At 30.0% G+C, this 16,502-nt stretch overlaps 2 non-coding genes across 2 annotated transcripts; both read right to left on the bottom strand.

The window, feature by feature from the left end:
• Positions 1-6,696: 6,696 nt before the first annotated feature.
• TRNAE-UUC (transfer RNA glutamic acid (anticodon UUC)) lies at positions 6,697-6,768 on the bottom strand. The gene has a single exon. It is a non-coding gene; the product is annotated as a tRNA-Glu (tRNA).
• Positions 6,769-7,061: 293 nt separating this feature from the next.
• On the bottom strand, positions 7,062-7,141 carry TRNAL-UAG (transfer RNA leucine (anticodon UAG)). The gene has a single exon. It is a non-coding gene; the product is annotated as a tRNA-Leu (tRNA).
• Between the last annotated feature and the right edge of the window lie 9,361 nt (positions 7,142-16,502).

Raw genomic sequence — 16,502 nt, 5'->3', positions numbered from 1 at the left:
ATCTTGTGTAGTGTTGTGTAGTGAACTGCATATATTAATAAATTCAGCAGTGATATGTATATACATTATTTCACCAGAGACTGAGATAGGTCCTCCTAGTTATATACCTAGATTTAAGTTATCATAAAGATAAATTATAGGTTAGAAAACTAGTAACAACATATTAATTAAATAATAATAAAATAATTAAACATACTAGGGTACGTTCATTTGCTAAAATATTGTTGAATTATATAAATTAATCAATAAACTTTTATCACCTCATTATATTTGCCTTCAATTTCGCTAAAACGTTTCAAATTCTACAGCAACCGAGCCAACGTTGCGTAAAATCAACCGTATTGTGGGGACGCTGTTAGGGTATGTTTGCGTAAGAGTGGAATGCAATTTTGTAAACCGAGCCGAGTATACGCGCTACGAAGAACAAAAAACCAGAAATATGAATCAAAATAATTTTAATTCGGCTATTTTTTAGTCGGAAAAGAATTTCGTAATTTACACGTATAGTTTTTAGTTTCTTTTTTAATTACCACAGTATGGTTTTCGAACTAGTTACAAGTCAAACTTGCATCTCTATAATTCAAATAAAAGTAAGAAACTCCATATTGCTTTCACTAACTCATTCAAGCTATGTTTTTAATTAATTACATTAGTATATTGGATATGCTTAGTACAATCCTAAATTACAAATTAATTTACTACTACTGTTCTGTTGTATAGCTTGTAAAATGATCATAATACATATTCACTCATTAGTTAAAATGATGTTCATAAAATTAAATCTCATATACATTCATTAAATACTATCCTGGGTTTTTTCCATAGTCTACTGGATGTATTCTCCAGCAGCGAAAAAATGTACTAAAGTTCGTAAAGTTTTATTCAATCACTGTCGCTTTCAGAAACACTAGTCAAGTTAATAACTAAATTATTTATTTCCCATCTACCCAAAACTTGCTCAAGTTTCTACCATTTCTCAATTTCTTCTTCAACATATCTGATCGAGCGCACACAAATCGAAGGTGTTATTTTCGACGACGCCTCTTTCGATAAATCTAGACAGTTCTGGCGGTGATACGAAGGAAGACGTAATACACTATGGCCATAACTTTCAATAATCTGATCTATCATACATCTTTTCTCAGGCTTATTTTTACAAAAGTAAATTATATAAAATGCAATTCAATATTTCATTTATGTTTACCGAGTAACAATTTGAAATAGTTTATTCTTTAATATGCTTTCCTCGAAACTTATTTTATGTACTTTAAACCATTCCTTAATCGCAGTCTTTATTGGTGCACTTGTTGGGATCTTCTCCACCAGTGTTCTATATATACGGTAGATATGGTGCATTGTATATAACAAAAACTGATGGTTCCTCCAAGTTCTACTGCAAAAACAAGTTATGGTTCATTTTTCCATGGTAGTCATCCTTCTACTTAGAGGAAAACGGTAATTCTGCACCTGGAATAAAACAGTTCCTATTTCCAGCATGAAGAACTATATGTCAGACAATTAATTATTAATAAATGTTATGACTAACGAAAGCTAATCGAGACTTATTTCAACGTTTAAATTTTTCCATCAACTTTTGTTGTCTACACAATATTCATTATCATCTTGCCATGAGCAACCCAATGTACCATTATGAAATATTCATGTCTCATCACTACATAGTATAAAACAAAGTCGCCTTTTCTGTCCCTATATCCCTATGTGCGCTTAAATCTTTAAAACTACGCAACGGATTTTGATGCGGCGTTTTTCAATAGATAGAGTGATTCAAGAGGAAGGTTTATATGTATAATACATGCATAATATACTAAGGCAACATTGCTAATTTTAGAGGTTTCTAACGTGATGTCGTAAATTAACCTATTTTTTAGGCTTATTTAGCAATTAGCAAAAACGCTGCCTAACCCTACGAGTTAGATCAAATTAATGTACTACAGTATTGTACACCATAAAAAGGTCTACAAAAAAGTCCGCGATGGTATATGTTTATCTTTTAGGGATAACCCACATTAACCATTTTTATTGTTTACTTTTTACGTGAGAAAATGGCTTATTTACGAAGCTATTTTAATCAATACGGCATTAATCCTTATCGAATTAAGTACCTTAAATACAGTGTGCAATTAATATAAATCAATATGGTTCCTTACAGCATGTAAATTAAACAAATATTTTCGAAGATATTACAAATTTAAAACTTGCATTTAAAAATGTGTAATGTATTAAAAATTGTATGAATTTAGATATTCCAAAGATAGCAGGAAATCTTCATAGTAAGTATAGAGGAAGAGGAACTTTCCAGGCTAACAATTTTCTCTGAAATAATTGTATTAAATTATGATTTGTAGTGTATTTAATTTAGTATCAGCATTGACAAAACTACTTACTGTTTTTATATTCTTTTAAAAGCAATCTCTGAAAGATCCATTTCGTATATTTGATCTCTGATATAGCTGTATCAAGTACATCAAGCTGATCTCTTTTTAAATAGAATAAAATGAGAAGGAAAATATTATCTAACTGTAAAACGAATTTACAACTTTCGACAGACACATATTCATCACGTGTGTCGCTAATATTTTGAATAGACTATACTTAATATTTCAAATGTCATTTTACACTATTTCAAATAAATTAGACAAAAATTTAAAAACTTAAACCAAGATTGCAAAAAAGCCGGATTTTAAAGAACTTAGTGGTAACCATTAACATTAGATCTCATCTATTTATGAGATTTTGATTATGTTTCCATAAAAGATGGAATATTATGTCTACTTGCGTTAAACTTTTTTAATATTGATGAATAGATCATGTTAAATTATTAGAATACATAGTATATATAAATCCCTAGTTATCTGAAACAACAGAACAACAGTTGTATATAATTTATGTAATTATGATGAATTCTGGCCTGTAGTTGTCTGATTCGTACAATTAACATCATTACATTTATACGAGACCCTCATTTATCACTGCTCGCTAAACTTGGACAGTTGGTAAACAAAGTTAAGAAACTAGTCTGGGTGTCTTTAAGCCATGCGCCAGCTGCTATGGGTTTTGTCTCGATTTCGCGAATATTACAATATCGAATGTTACCGTTTTGTTTGCGTTTGTATTATAAAGCAAAGAATAAGGAGTAGATTACCATTTCCAACATCACTGAAGGAATTCGCGGATATTTTGATAGAAGAATGATATAACATTTCATTGCAGAATTGCAGCTATTTTAAAAGTAAATGGTGGCTCAACGCCTTATTCATAAATAAAAATTTTGTATATGTCAGACATTCTACAACATGTTTTAATCATTTTTAAGCTTTGCTAATTATAAAGGATATAATGGTAAAAATGCTTAAAATACTATAACTACCCATACAGCTCATAAACCCATCTCTAAATTCAGGAAAGCCTACCTCACTCTTGCGATTTACCTTCCTCTAACTTAGTAGCCTCTTCTCAAACTTCAAAAAAACTATGTTTTAGTAAACGATTTTCATTAAGCCAAGAAATAATAGTCAATTTAAGGCGTTTCGATAAAAAAGGACTAGTGTAATGAAATTCATAAACTGAAAGACCCTTGAAATAAGTCTTTTAAAATTGAAGGAAATTACGACCCATTTTCATAAACTAATTGAATGAATGAATAATTTGAAATCAGTTCTTGATCGTATGTAGCAATACTGGCGAACCCAACAATACTAGCGACTCAGTACCACACTGGCTTTTTGATGGGTGGAATCATTCATTTCAATAATAAAACTAATACTATAATACAAAATAACCTCTAAAAACAATTTAAAAAAATAGGAAATTAAATTAAACAATCGAATTTTGTAAGACATCTTTTTTAGATTTTTTTTCTATTTTTGCTTGTGTAAATGCAAAAACGAATATAATTTTAAAATAATAATTATTTTCTGAAAGGTTCTACACCAGCACAAAAACGATTTTTAAATGTAAACATTGACAAACTTCAGGAAATCTCTAATGATTTTCTACATCAAGCTTCCGAATAGGAAATTTTATTATTTGCGATTCAGACCAACCAGATGATTATGGACTCAAACGTCGAAGACCATTACTTAACCAAGCTTTCGCTAAAATATACATCGATAATTAAATTTAGATACTTAATATATGTATATTCACAGATCATTTCCTTTAACAATATGACAATAAGTTAAATATTGGAATTAACAGTTGCTCAGCCCACATTATATCCTTCAAAAATAGTACAAATATAATGTTTTTTCAAAGGAAGTAAAGAGAAAGAATCCACCAAATCAAATTTAACTAAAATATTTAGATATTATATTAGCAAATAGTGATCTTTTTGAAACGATGAACTATTTACAACATTCTCTGGAAGACAATGCAATAATAAATATAATAACTAGCTGTTACTTGTTCTGGTGGACAAAAAAAGTTAAAAGGCCAGATAAATACCTGTTGTAAATACATAAAAAGAAAACGATGCTTCGTAATCAAGTTATAAGGTATAGTCTATTCAAAGTAATTTTGTATATACGTCATCTAAATTTGTGATATCAAAACGTCCTAATTCAATGTACAATTGTAATGTAAATAAAATAATGAACAAAAATATTATGAAATATAATTTATTTTAACATTATAGCACATCTACAGTTAATTATACAGCCACAATAGTTTATAGGTTAAAGTTATAACCACTTATCACTATAGCTTTCAAGAATTTCGTTTAGTGTTCGAACTAATCAGACACAATTGTATCTCTTTTTAACTAGAATAAAATAAGAAGGAAAATATTGTCTGATTCTAAAACTAATTTATAAAATGCGGCAGGCAATATATCATCTTGATGCATCTTGATGACGTATGTACAAAAGAACTTTGAATTGACTATATAATAATATGCAATAGATAAATGATATTTTAATTTATATTTTTTTACTTCAAAATATTTAAGGTTATAGCAAAGTTCAATTAGAAAATGAGTTATAAGTTGACAGATTAGACTTGGTTTTTTATGTATTCTGAAAATATTTTATACAAATATTAACTAGTATTTAAACAAAATATATTATTAAATTTTCTTTTATAACTCCCTGTTATGCTCTCATATATATCAAGTTTACTTCTAAAATATCATCAATGATTGACATGTGTAAAGGTCTCCCGCCTGTAGCCTTTGTTATTATATAAGAATGCGCGAACGTAAAATGTCTAATCATTTGTCTATTGAGACCTACTTGACCCTACTATGGGTCAGTACAATAAGGGTTAAAAGGCCAGGTAAGTACCTGTTATAAATACATAAAAAGAAAACGAGGCTTTGTAATCAAAGTTACAAGGTATAGTCTATTCAAAGTAATTTTGTATATACGTCATCTAAATTTGTGATATCAAAACGTCCTAATTCAATGTACAATTGTAATGTAAATAAAATAATGAACAAAAATATTATGAAATATAATTTATTTTAACAGTATAGCACATCTACAGTTAATTATACAGCCACAATAGTTTATAGGTTAAAGTTATAACCACTTATCACTATAGCTTTCAAGAATTTCGTTTAGTGTTCGAACTAATCAGACACAATTGTATCTCTTTTTAAATAGAATAAAATAAGAAGGAAAATATTGTCTGATTCTAAAACTAATTTATAAAATGCGGCAGGCAAAATATCATCTTGATGCATCTTGATGACGTATGTACAAAAGAACTTTGAATTGACTATGTAATATTATGCAATAGATAAATGATATTTTAATTTATATTTTTTTTACTTCAAAATATTTAAGGTTATAGCAAAGTTCAATTAGAAAATTAGTTATAAGTTGACTGATTAGACTTGGTTTTTTATGTATTCTTAAAATATTTTATACAAATATTAACTAGTATTTAAACAAAATATATTATTAAATTTTATTTTATAATTTCCCTGTTATGCTGTCATATATATCAAGTTCACTTCTAAAATATCATCAATGATTGACATGTCTAAAGGTCTTCCGCCTCTAACCTCTGCTATTATATAAGAATGCGCGAACGTAAAATGTCCAATCATTTGTCTATTAAGACCTACTTAAACCTACTATGGGTCAGTACAATAAGGGTTAAAAGGCCAACTTTATGTCCAACAGCTTATTGTTATCCTCTCAACTGATTTTCGTTAAGACTCACTAATAGGCAAATAAATCTTTATATAAAGGAAGATATGAAAGAGATGTACCTTTCAACAAAGCACCCTGGCAAATGATGTTCCCTACTAACGTTACAGATAATGGAATTTCGCCTGTTCTGGTAGACTTTCTATGTCATTTTGTTAATATAAATGCGTTACTGAGTAACAAGAACATTATCTCCCTTGATATTTTGACGTTATATTTTAAAATTATATAGGGGCGACTGCTATTACGAAAAGGAAAAACTAAATACATTTACCGCATTTCCGAGACTTATATTAAATTAACTTCTGTTGGCTAGACATTGCTCACAACGTAACAGAATACATTGAACCATTTTTATTCTGTATAATATGGCGCTTTCTTAATACATTACATTTAGAGTTTCACTGTCCGCTATCCATTGAAAATAATCTGATAAATGTCAACAAGAATAGTTTTCGACTAAGACAACTTAATTAAAGCCTCTACAAAGTAAAAAAATTAATTCAGTAGGAAAAAAGTTTTATTCCGATACCGGGAATCGAACCCGAGCCTCCTGGGTGAAAGCCAGGTATCCTAGCCACTAGACCATATCGGATGCTATATCATATTTTGTATAAAAGTATTTTAATCGAAGGTACTTAATAATTAAAGGTGATAGAAAATAATTTTTGAATATCAATATTAATTGATACATCTTCTAACAACTATATATAATTTTCAAAAATGAGTGAATGCAGATTTTATAATATATTAAATTTCCTAATATTCTATCTGACTTAAGAACATTTAGATAATAATAGAATTAAAATATAATAAACACAAGAAATTATATTATTTAATAAAAGACAAATTGTAACTAATTTTATGAAAAAAAAATAGAAAAAATTCTGACAGCGGTGGGATTCGAACCCACGCCCTTTCGGACTGGTGCCTAAAACCAGCGCCTTAGACCGCTCGGCCACGCTGCCTCGGTGCCCACTTTTAAAACGGATGCTATTTAAAAATCTGTATAAAAAAACGGTCTGAAGTTTGAAATTAATATTTTAATAAAAATTTAATTAATAATATAACTAACGTACTAACAATAAATTCGAATTACAATCAAAGATTCCTATCACGTCTTATCTAGAATACAAAGAAAACAGGAGATTTGCTTAACAGAACAATACCAATTTTGATTTTGTTTAACTTTACAGTTGTTTAAATCGTTGTTGTCGATGGAAATCGTAAAATCACAACTTTTATTGTGATCGAAATTCGCCAAAGTCAATAGATGAAAATATAAATAAAGGGAGAACGAGAAAAGAAACGGGACGGGACGGAAAAAGTGCATGGCCAATAAAATAACAATGTAGCCCGCCTGTAAAGAATGTGCAATAAAGCGCCCATCTTTCCTTTCCGCTTTCGGCCATTATTCGATTGATTTCTCGGAAAATTCTTTGAAACTTATTGAGAAATTCAGATGCCCCTCTAATATTCCTTTTTATTTGATATTCTGCGTGCTGTCTCGAACATTTCCAGTTTATAAATCGTTGAAATAAAAACCGCGATAATTTAGTTTTGAAAGTTATATAATGTACAACTTAATTTTAAAAAATTTGATCTCTTAAACTTTTTAGCGTCGTTACATATATAGTAGAATATATAATTAATAAAAAGATGTATAAATTAACCGACTTCGAAAAAGGATGTTCTATGTTCGGAAGTATATATTTTTTTCAATGTGTGTTCGCCGATTTCTCCATCAATTATGGGCCGATTTTCAAAATTATTTTTTCATTCGAAAGGGTGCACTTTCGGGGTGGTCCCATTAGAACCAAATCAGGATCTGTTTGGGGGAAGGGGGGAAATCGAGTGAAACACTCAAAATTTCGAAGGCGCGTACATATTTTCACATATTTTTTAAATAAAATAATCTGATATTTGTGTATAATGTTATTGCTGAACTGATGTGATAGAAAATCGGGAGTCGTTCAGTGCAAAAGCCATTCAGTTCGCTTTTTAAGCACTAACTATAACATATAAGACCTGGTAGAAATATTGTAGACAACTACATCAATGATATAATGGTTAAAGCATTTAGCTCCCAAACAGAAGTTACGGGTTCGATATCCGGCGGGGACTCTTAATAACTTTTTGTTATTGTTTAGTTAAAAGCTTTGTCAAATCATCTAAGCAGACCCCGCGGGCCCGAAGCGCTACTAATTTGCTCTAATTGTTTCTTTATTCCTACTTTACTTGGTCTGGCTATTGTAATATTAAATAAAATAACTGCGTAACTTATTGAATAAATATGTGACACAAAAAAGAGAAAAATAAAATATCTTTAACAAACAAATTGAACACACTTCAAAAAATGAATAAGGAGCTTACTAAAAATTAAAAAAATAATCAAACTTAGATATTTTAACACAAAAAAACGTTCTAATATAAAATATGTACATAATAATCGTTGTAATAACTAAATAAACATAAACAAAAACCTTGTTTAATCTATCTGCTGCACCTATTTCATATTTTACAATATATATATACAATTTAGTTTAATACCAACCTAAACCTATTTATCTAATTACAATATAATTTTAACTACTACTAACTGACCACTTGGATGTCGGTGCTGAACTGCGAACAACCCTTAAAAAACAGTTATAATTTTAAGATTTGAACCTTTACAGCAGATTGTTGAGCCTAGTCTACACTAAAAGCACTACCTGAAGTTCAAGACTAAAAATTAACATTTTTACTACAACTTTGTTTGGAACTTGTTGTTTATTTCGACTTAAAAAGTGTGTCTCACTAAAAGATAAAATAATCACAAGAAAGCTTATAGTGAATATAGTTGTTATCAATAGTGGAAATGAAGAAACACGTCAAAAATCAGTTTTTATATCAACAAACAATACTGCTGTATCAAAACGGATAGAGAAAGCTGATGCAAATTTGAATATTACCAAAATGTGTTTGTGATCAAAATACTTTGAAAGTGAACATGAAATTGTATTGTACAATATGCATGTTCTTCAAAACTGGTTTACGTTAACATGAAAAAATGTGTCTCAATGAAAAAAGAAATCAACTCTGAATCGTGAAGTTTTCCTTTTTATATAAGAATGAGATTGCCTTTATTTACGTGAGATTATTATCATCACAAGAAAGCATCGAACTTTCTTCCACTTTTGGCAATAAGCGTATAGCAATTATTAGCGACATAAGACGTTTAAAAGGGCCATGAAATTGCCCTGTAAAATATACGTTGCACCTAAAAATCACTTCCTGTCTCAGAAACTAATAAGAATAATAAACCTGGTGGTGGGACCAATTGCGGAAATTTTACTTTTCCACTAGTGATGCTAGATAATCAAGCAGATTTACTTCTATAGTTTATAAAAAGTTGCTGTGAACATACATCATAAATGAGTCTAATGTAACTATAGCATGCCGCAATTTCTATATTCGTTTTAGAATCAGACATTATTTTCCTTCTCATTTTATTCCAGTTAAAAAGACATACAATGCTGTCTGTCTGATACGTTCGAAAACGTAAACGATTAATTTGCTTAGGTTTGGCGTGCTGCAGCTGCAATGAATATTAGTATGGACATGGTCACTGAAATATCTCAAAAAAAAAAGAAAAACATAATCTTGTATTCACCGAAAAGAAACCGTCCTGATATCAAGTGAGTAACTAACCAAGTTGAGCTTGATGTTGACACTATCATAGATAAAATATATGAAACGTATAAAAAAGTTAGTAGTTTTTTCAATATAAACATAATGCATTACAATTATTTCGGAGGAAACTGTCTGAAGAGTATCGAAGAGGTCTAATGGAACTTCCAGACGTTGTTTTAAAAGAATACAATTTTTAAGAGCATATAATAAAATCGAAAAACTTATTAATTCAAATTGTGTATTTAGATGAGACATGAATATTTCAGAATGGGACTAATATACCCAAACGGCCACACATGGCAAGATGAAATAAAAATAGTGTTAAGACAATTAAAGTTAATGAAAAGTTAATGGTTGGAATAACAATTGATTAGGTTTTATTAGTCATAAAATTTACTAATAATTAATTGCAGATATATTGTGCTTCATGCTGGAAACAGGAAAGATTAATCATCTTTCGTTCGGATATCTTCCATCAGACACATTGAGGAAGAAATGGAGAAATGATGGAATCGTGAAACGTTCGAAAGATTGGAAATTCAAAGCTTAGTTATTCACTATCTGAATATGGGATTATGAGTGAATGCTTATTATTTCCAGGACAGGGCGATGAGAGTGGAAACAACTAAATGTGTGAATATAATTAATATACGATAACTGTAGGAAATAGTATTCTAAGAGTGTGAAAGAATAGTTAAATTTTTTATGTTCAGAGATATGTGTGTAATTATTCAGAATATATATAGTATTTCGTTAAAATGTGCAAGGAGGGAAAAAGTACCAACGGTTTTGCAGATATAGCAAATGCATTAGGGATAATTTAGTGATTAATTTTATCAAGAATGATGTTCACAGGTTGTAGTAAAAGAAATAAAAAATACAGTGATATCAAAATGACTTGACAAGGAAATACAACATCGAAGGAAACAAGAACTAAACCTAAAAAAAGGTAAATATGCTCTGTAATGAGAGTAAAATACATTACTTGGATAAACTATAAATTGTTGTTAATTCGGTAGATAAGGCTATTAGCACTATATAAAAAAAAACGGGTATAGAACTCATGGGTAGTGTTGAAAGAGTTCAATGTAAATATAATTAAACAAATGTAACTCATAATTTATTGTGGCTCTATAATCAATTGTAGTTTAAATTATTTGATAATATAGACATATTAGTTAAATAAACTATATATATTTAAACTAGAATTTTGTTGTATGTCAAAGCCAAACTGAACTAAACATCAGAGTTGATGCGGCAACATTGCAACGTTTTAACGTCTTAAGTTAGGATGACGTATGTTCACACCAACTCTGGATAGACTATACAATTTAATTAATTAGATAATGCTTACTTCTTCAGCTGTAGCAGTAGATTTTCGTTGAATACCACGTATTTTGATACATTTCATTTCTCGAATGCTACAAGCAGAAAATATGAAATAAAATGAGGATTATTCAAATACGCGACAAAGGTTTTCAAGAGCCAAAGAAATCACTGAAACTTTAAAAAGACATATTTTGCAGATATCTCAAACATAATGAAGAACAATAAGAAATTTCATAAAAGTTTAGTTTAAAATAGAGTTTATTAACCCATCGGAATAAATTTGTAACATTTTAGCGTAAAACGTATTTTCATTTCCTTCCATATATTACGCGCCACGTAAAATTCCCCCCAGTTGATGCCACTATCTATCGGAACATGTTCCAGACTGCAGACTTTTTAATAAACCCAATTTACAATTCAAAATCGCTCCAGAAACTTTATTCATTTCAAGTCTTTTCAAATATGACTGCGTCACCGACCAGGAGGAAAAAAACTGCAAAACTTGCGTAATTTCGAAAGTTGCACGGAAAAACTTATTTTCTTACAAATATGTCGGAGTAGATTGTCTAAATAGTTCAATTCCTGAGACGGGAGTTTACGAAACTTTAACGTCAAGTTTGCATTACTTTTATTAGGAAAATTAGGAAAGATCTTCGGTATCGCGACTAACAACATTATAACTAGTGTTGGGAACAATCGACTGAAATCGACTATCGACTGTTTAGAAATTAACTACTTTTTACTATCGACTGTTTCAGTCGCTATTTTTGGTTCAACTGTTTCAGTCGTTTACATTTTCGGTTCTACTAGTTCATTCGACTGATTTTTAACAATGTGGCTGTGTCGTCCTAGTCGCGATCTTGGAAGTAATGTGCCGAATTTATGCTTATATAGATTTATCTGGATGATATGTGTTTTTTGTAGCTTGCTTGTGAATAACTATATATTGTAAATTAATATAGCAGCATTTTGGAGCGCTAGTTTTCGAGGACAAAAAAATTCAATTGTAAATCATAAATAGTAAGATACTTTTGACTGGCATAATAGGTAATACTTTTTTTGATAAACTTTCACTATTTTTGTTCAAGCCTTTTGTTTGTCAAAACTTTTTTCCTAAAATCTTGAAAACTAAAATTAGGTTCCAAAGGTTTCAGAAATTGCATCGATTCCAAAAAATTTCAATTTCATTTCAATTCAGTTCAATTTCTTTTAAAAATATTAACGGTAAAGAGGTGAAAAAAAGATATCGAGTATTTGTAATAAATACATTTTCTGATAGGAAAATTCTACTTTAACATTCAACAATTATTTTGATGGCTATTAAGAAGAGCACCAGAGTTTTTATTTGTTGATGATTGGACTATCTTAACAGCATGTGTTCATGTTTAATTATACCCTTAATAAGAAGACTCTAACATTTCATCAAATCAAGGATTTTAACTAACAACTCAATGGGGAAAAAATTACAAAATTGTCTATTAGATGTCATCAATAAAAGATTGGCAATTTTAGAAAAGAACACAATATGCGGGAAATCCACATTTTCAGATCCTAGATTTAAAAAATCAGAATTTGGTATTGCAAATAATGCTGAGGCGATACAAAAAGTTATCACAAAAGAGGTATCTTCCATTCTAACTTCGAAAAATGCAAATATAGTTCCACAACTCGAAATTCAAGCCACAACTACTGATCAAGAATGTATTGACACCTGGACATATTTTGATAAAGAAAATGGCTAGAATAAAAGAAATAATTACTCCAAATACTGCAGCAACTTCGCAGATTAAGCAGTATTTGGAAATGCCATTTATTGGGCGTTTAGAAAACTCATTGGATTTTTGGCAAGCCCATAAAATGACACTACCTGAATTATATCAGTTGCACGTAAAATATTCTTCTATACCCGCAACATCTGTCCCCTCGGAACATCAATTTTTTTGACTATCGACTGTTTTGCGACGATCGACTGTTTCGACTGTTTTCAGTCGATAGTTCCCAACGCTAATTATAACATAGTTTTCTTAATTAATCTAGTGATATTTTAGTTTTTAACCGACTTCAAAAAAGGAAGAGTTTCTATTTTCAGCGGTATATTTTTTCTTAATGTATATTCGCTGATTATTATTTTTTTATTCGAAAGAAGCCCTTCCGAGCTGGTCCCATTGATATCAAGTCAGGATCCGATGATGTAAAGGGGGGAAATTAAGGAAAACCCTCAAATTTCAAAGACACGTACAATGTTTTCACATATTTTTTATCTAAAATAATCAGATATTTGTATCTAATGTTATTTCTGAGCTGATATGATGGAAAATCGGAAGTTGTTCAGTGCAAAAGTCATTGTTTGCTTTTTAAGCCCTAATCATATCATATGAGAAGCCGTAGAAACACCATAGGCAACTGCTTCTATGGTGTAACGGTGAGAGCGTTCAGCTCACACACAGAGATCGCAGGTTCAATTGTCGGCGAGGGCAACAATTTTTTGTTGTTGTTCCAGTTTGCTTAGAACATTTCTCAAATATCTTAAGCTAGGTAGTGGATCCTGTTGCCTAAAGCGTCCCTTATTTTGAATTATTGTTTCTTTATTCGTATTTTTCGTCATATGGCTGCACCTTTACTTGGCCTACCCATTATATTACTTAATAAAATAATGCAATTTATTGAGTAAATATATAACACCAAAAAGAGAAAAATAAAATATATTTAACAAAAAATTGAACCGACTTCGAAATATAAATAGGGAATTCACCAAAAGGTACAGAGCGTAAACAATAAAAAACATATCTATTTTATTGCGACTTCAAAGTAATCAGTTGGAAATAGTTAAAATAATATTGCAAATAGATAAATAGGTTTAGATAGGTATTAAGCTAAATTGTGTGTATATAGTAGAATATAAAATGCGTGTAGTAGATAGTTTAAATAAGGTTTTCGTTTACTTTTATTTAGTTCTTACAACGATTATAATATACATATTTTATTTCAAAACGTTTTTTTGTGTTAAAAATCTAATTTTTTACCTTTCAGTAAGTTCCTTATTTATCTTTTAAGTCGGTTCAATGTTTTGTTATAAATATTTTATAATGAAGACAATACGCCAAATCTTACAGCTAACAATCACGTCAATTTTGTTGACTAAAATATATTAATATTATTATGGTTCAACAGAGGACAGATAAGAAAAATTGTTCTTTTTTGACCATTAATAGTAATTGATATGACTCTGGAGACATGCTATATCATTGGACTAGGAGTACTTCTAAAGGTTATTAAGATTTTTCTCTAAACTTTAATGTTATTAACTTCTGATTCATTTCAAGTTTCATTAGTTTTCATTGTATTTCTTAAAAAAGTACAAACCGAATATTGCAGATAATAAATATGTTAATTTGCGAATCATGAGTTAAAATGAATATTACAAAAAACATTAACAGCTATAAAATAGTTTCCTAGAATATTCTTTTAATCATTCTGGTGTGATTACTGATTTTGTAATATATACTTTAGGTGATAAATATGGGTAAGAATTAAGGACTATATGAATACATAAATGCAGTAATGAAATTGCATATTTGCAGGTGTTAAAATAAACTACATAATTTGCATAGATGGAAGAAAAATAGAATAAAAAAAAAAGATTATTTTCAGTGATTTGTATAGTTGATTTAATTCCGTAGATCTAGATTATTTTTGCTTACATAACTAATTTGAGTCAATTTACTGTATTATATAAGAATATTCATGAATAATCTTTAATCCCTGTTTCTAAATCAATTATTATGGATTAGACCTGAATGAGTTTCAGAAATAAAAACAAACACAACGAACTACTACTACATACTACTGCAGCAATAAAAAATGATTACCTTGGTGTTATTAACTTTAAGTTATTCATAATATTGGATAAGAATTTCTAGTTAATAGAGCAGAGATACCTTTCCACATCCTCTTTAAGTGTGTAATATCTTCTTAAGCCTTGTGGTATTGCAATATCAGTTCAACTAGTACGAGTTTCTTTCAATACTTTCTTCCAACGCATCATTTTCCTGAGACTTTTTTGCATTCTCCTTTGTGTTTTTCATTAAAATAATTAAATATTAAATCATGATATTAAATTTAACAATTACACGCTTATATTTCAATTCTTGAGCTCGTAAGTCAAATCTTCTAAGAAGAAAACAATTATTTTTACGACGTTTTTTACATCATACTTTCAAATCATCAAAAATATTTAATATATTTTATTTTATTTATTTATTTATTTAAACCCTTCATCCACTTGGGCTATTTAGGGTGAGTTTCAATATATTATAAGAACATTAACATCTTAAAATACTACACAGTAGATTATAAACAGTAGAATATATACAATAAAAATTTTCAATTACACAATAAAATATGTATGTTACAATTGCTGAAGTAGGGCTATGGTCTTTAGACAGTCAATCAGCAAATTCAGTTGCTCAGGTTGGACCAATTGTTCCAGTATTGTAGGCATCTCAAGTTGTCTCCTCAAATCATCATATTTTTGGCAGTCCAGTAGGATGCGTCTGACGCTAAGTTGAATCTGGCACAAATCACATAAGGGCGGGCTCTGTCCCTTCAACAAATATTCATATGTCAGTTTACAGTGCCCCATTCGCAGTCGTGCAAGGATGCTTGATTTGCATCTACTCATGTTATTATGGTCTATAGATTGATAAAAGATCATCTTGACTTCCCATAATTTATTATATTTTTATGAGAAGGTCCCATTCTAATTAGGTCAATTGCCTATTTAGGCCCTTCGTATAGACTTTGGCATCTTTTTTGCTAAACAGTTCCTTTAGCTCGATCGACTCCTCTTCCCTGCTTGCCAGATGGTCGGCTCTTTCATTTCCAGATATTCCTTTATGGGAGGGGACCCAGAGGTATGTTATTCTTACACCCTTAAATTGTAACTTTGTCTGTATCTCTCTGATGTATCTGACCAGAGGATGGAGTGTCCTTGCCGATCTGAAACTCTCTAGGGAACTCATGGAATCCGATACTACTAGTATGGATTCGCTAATCTGTGATTCTTCCAAGGCAGATAAGGCTATATATATAGCCAGCAGCTCCGAGGTGAAAATGCTAGTCAATGATGGAAGCCAAAAGTGTCTCTCGAGTAAACTAGACGTATAAGCAGCACCCACAAAGTGTTCACGTTTTGAACCATCCGTGTAAAAAATAATATCATCCGTCTAAAATTTAATCAGTACTTATTATATTTAATACTAAAACATTAATGTCCTATGAGGAAATAACTACATCACAGCATGAGCAACCTTTTGCTTTAAATCG

The sequence above is a fragment of the Rhynchophorus ferrugineus genome, unplaced genomic scaffold, assembly GCF_030347505.1.
Source record: "Rhynchophorus ferrugineus isolate W39M unplaced genomic scaffold, kcgeb_rfMv2 rfM2, whole genome shotgun sequence".
NCBI classification, from domain to species: Eukaryota; Metazoa; Arthropoda; class Insecta; order Coleoptera; family Curculionidae; genus Rhynchophorus; species Rhynchophorus ferrugineus.
This window is presented reverse-complemented; position numbering and strand designations above follow the sequence as displayed.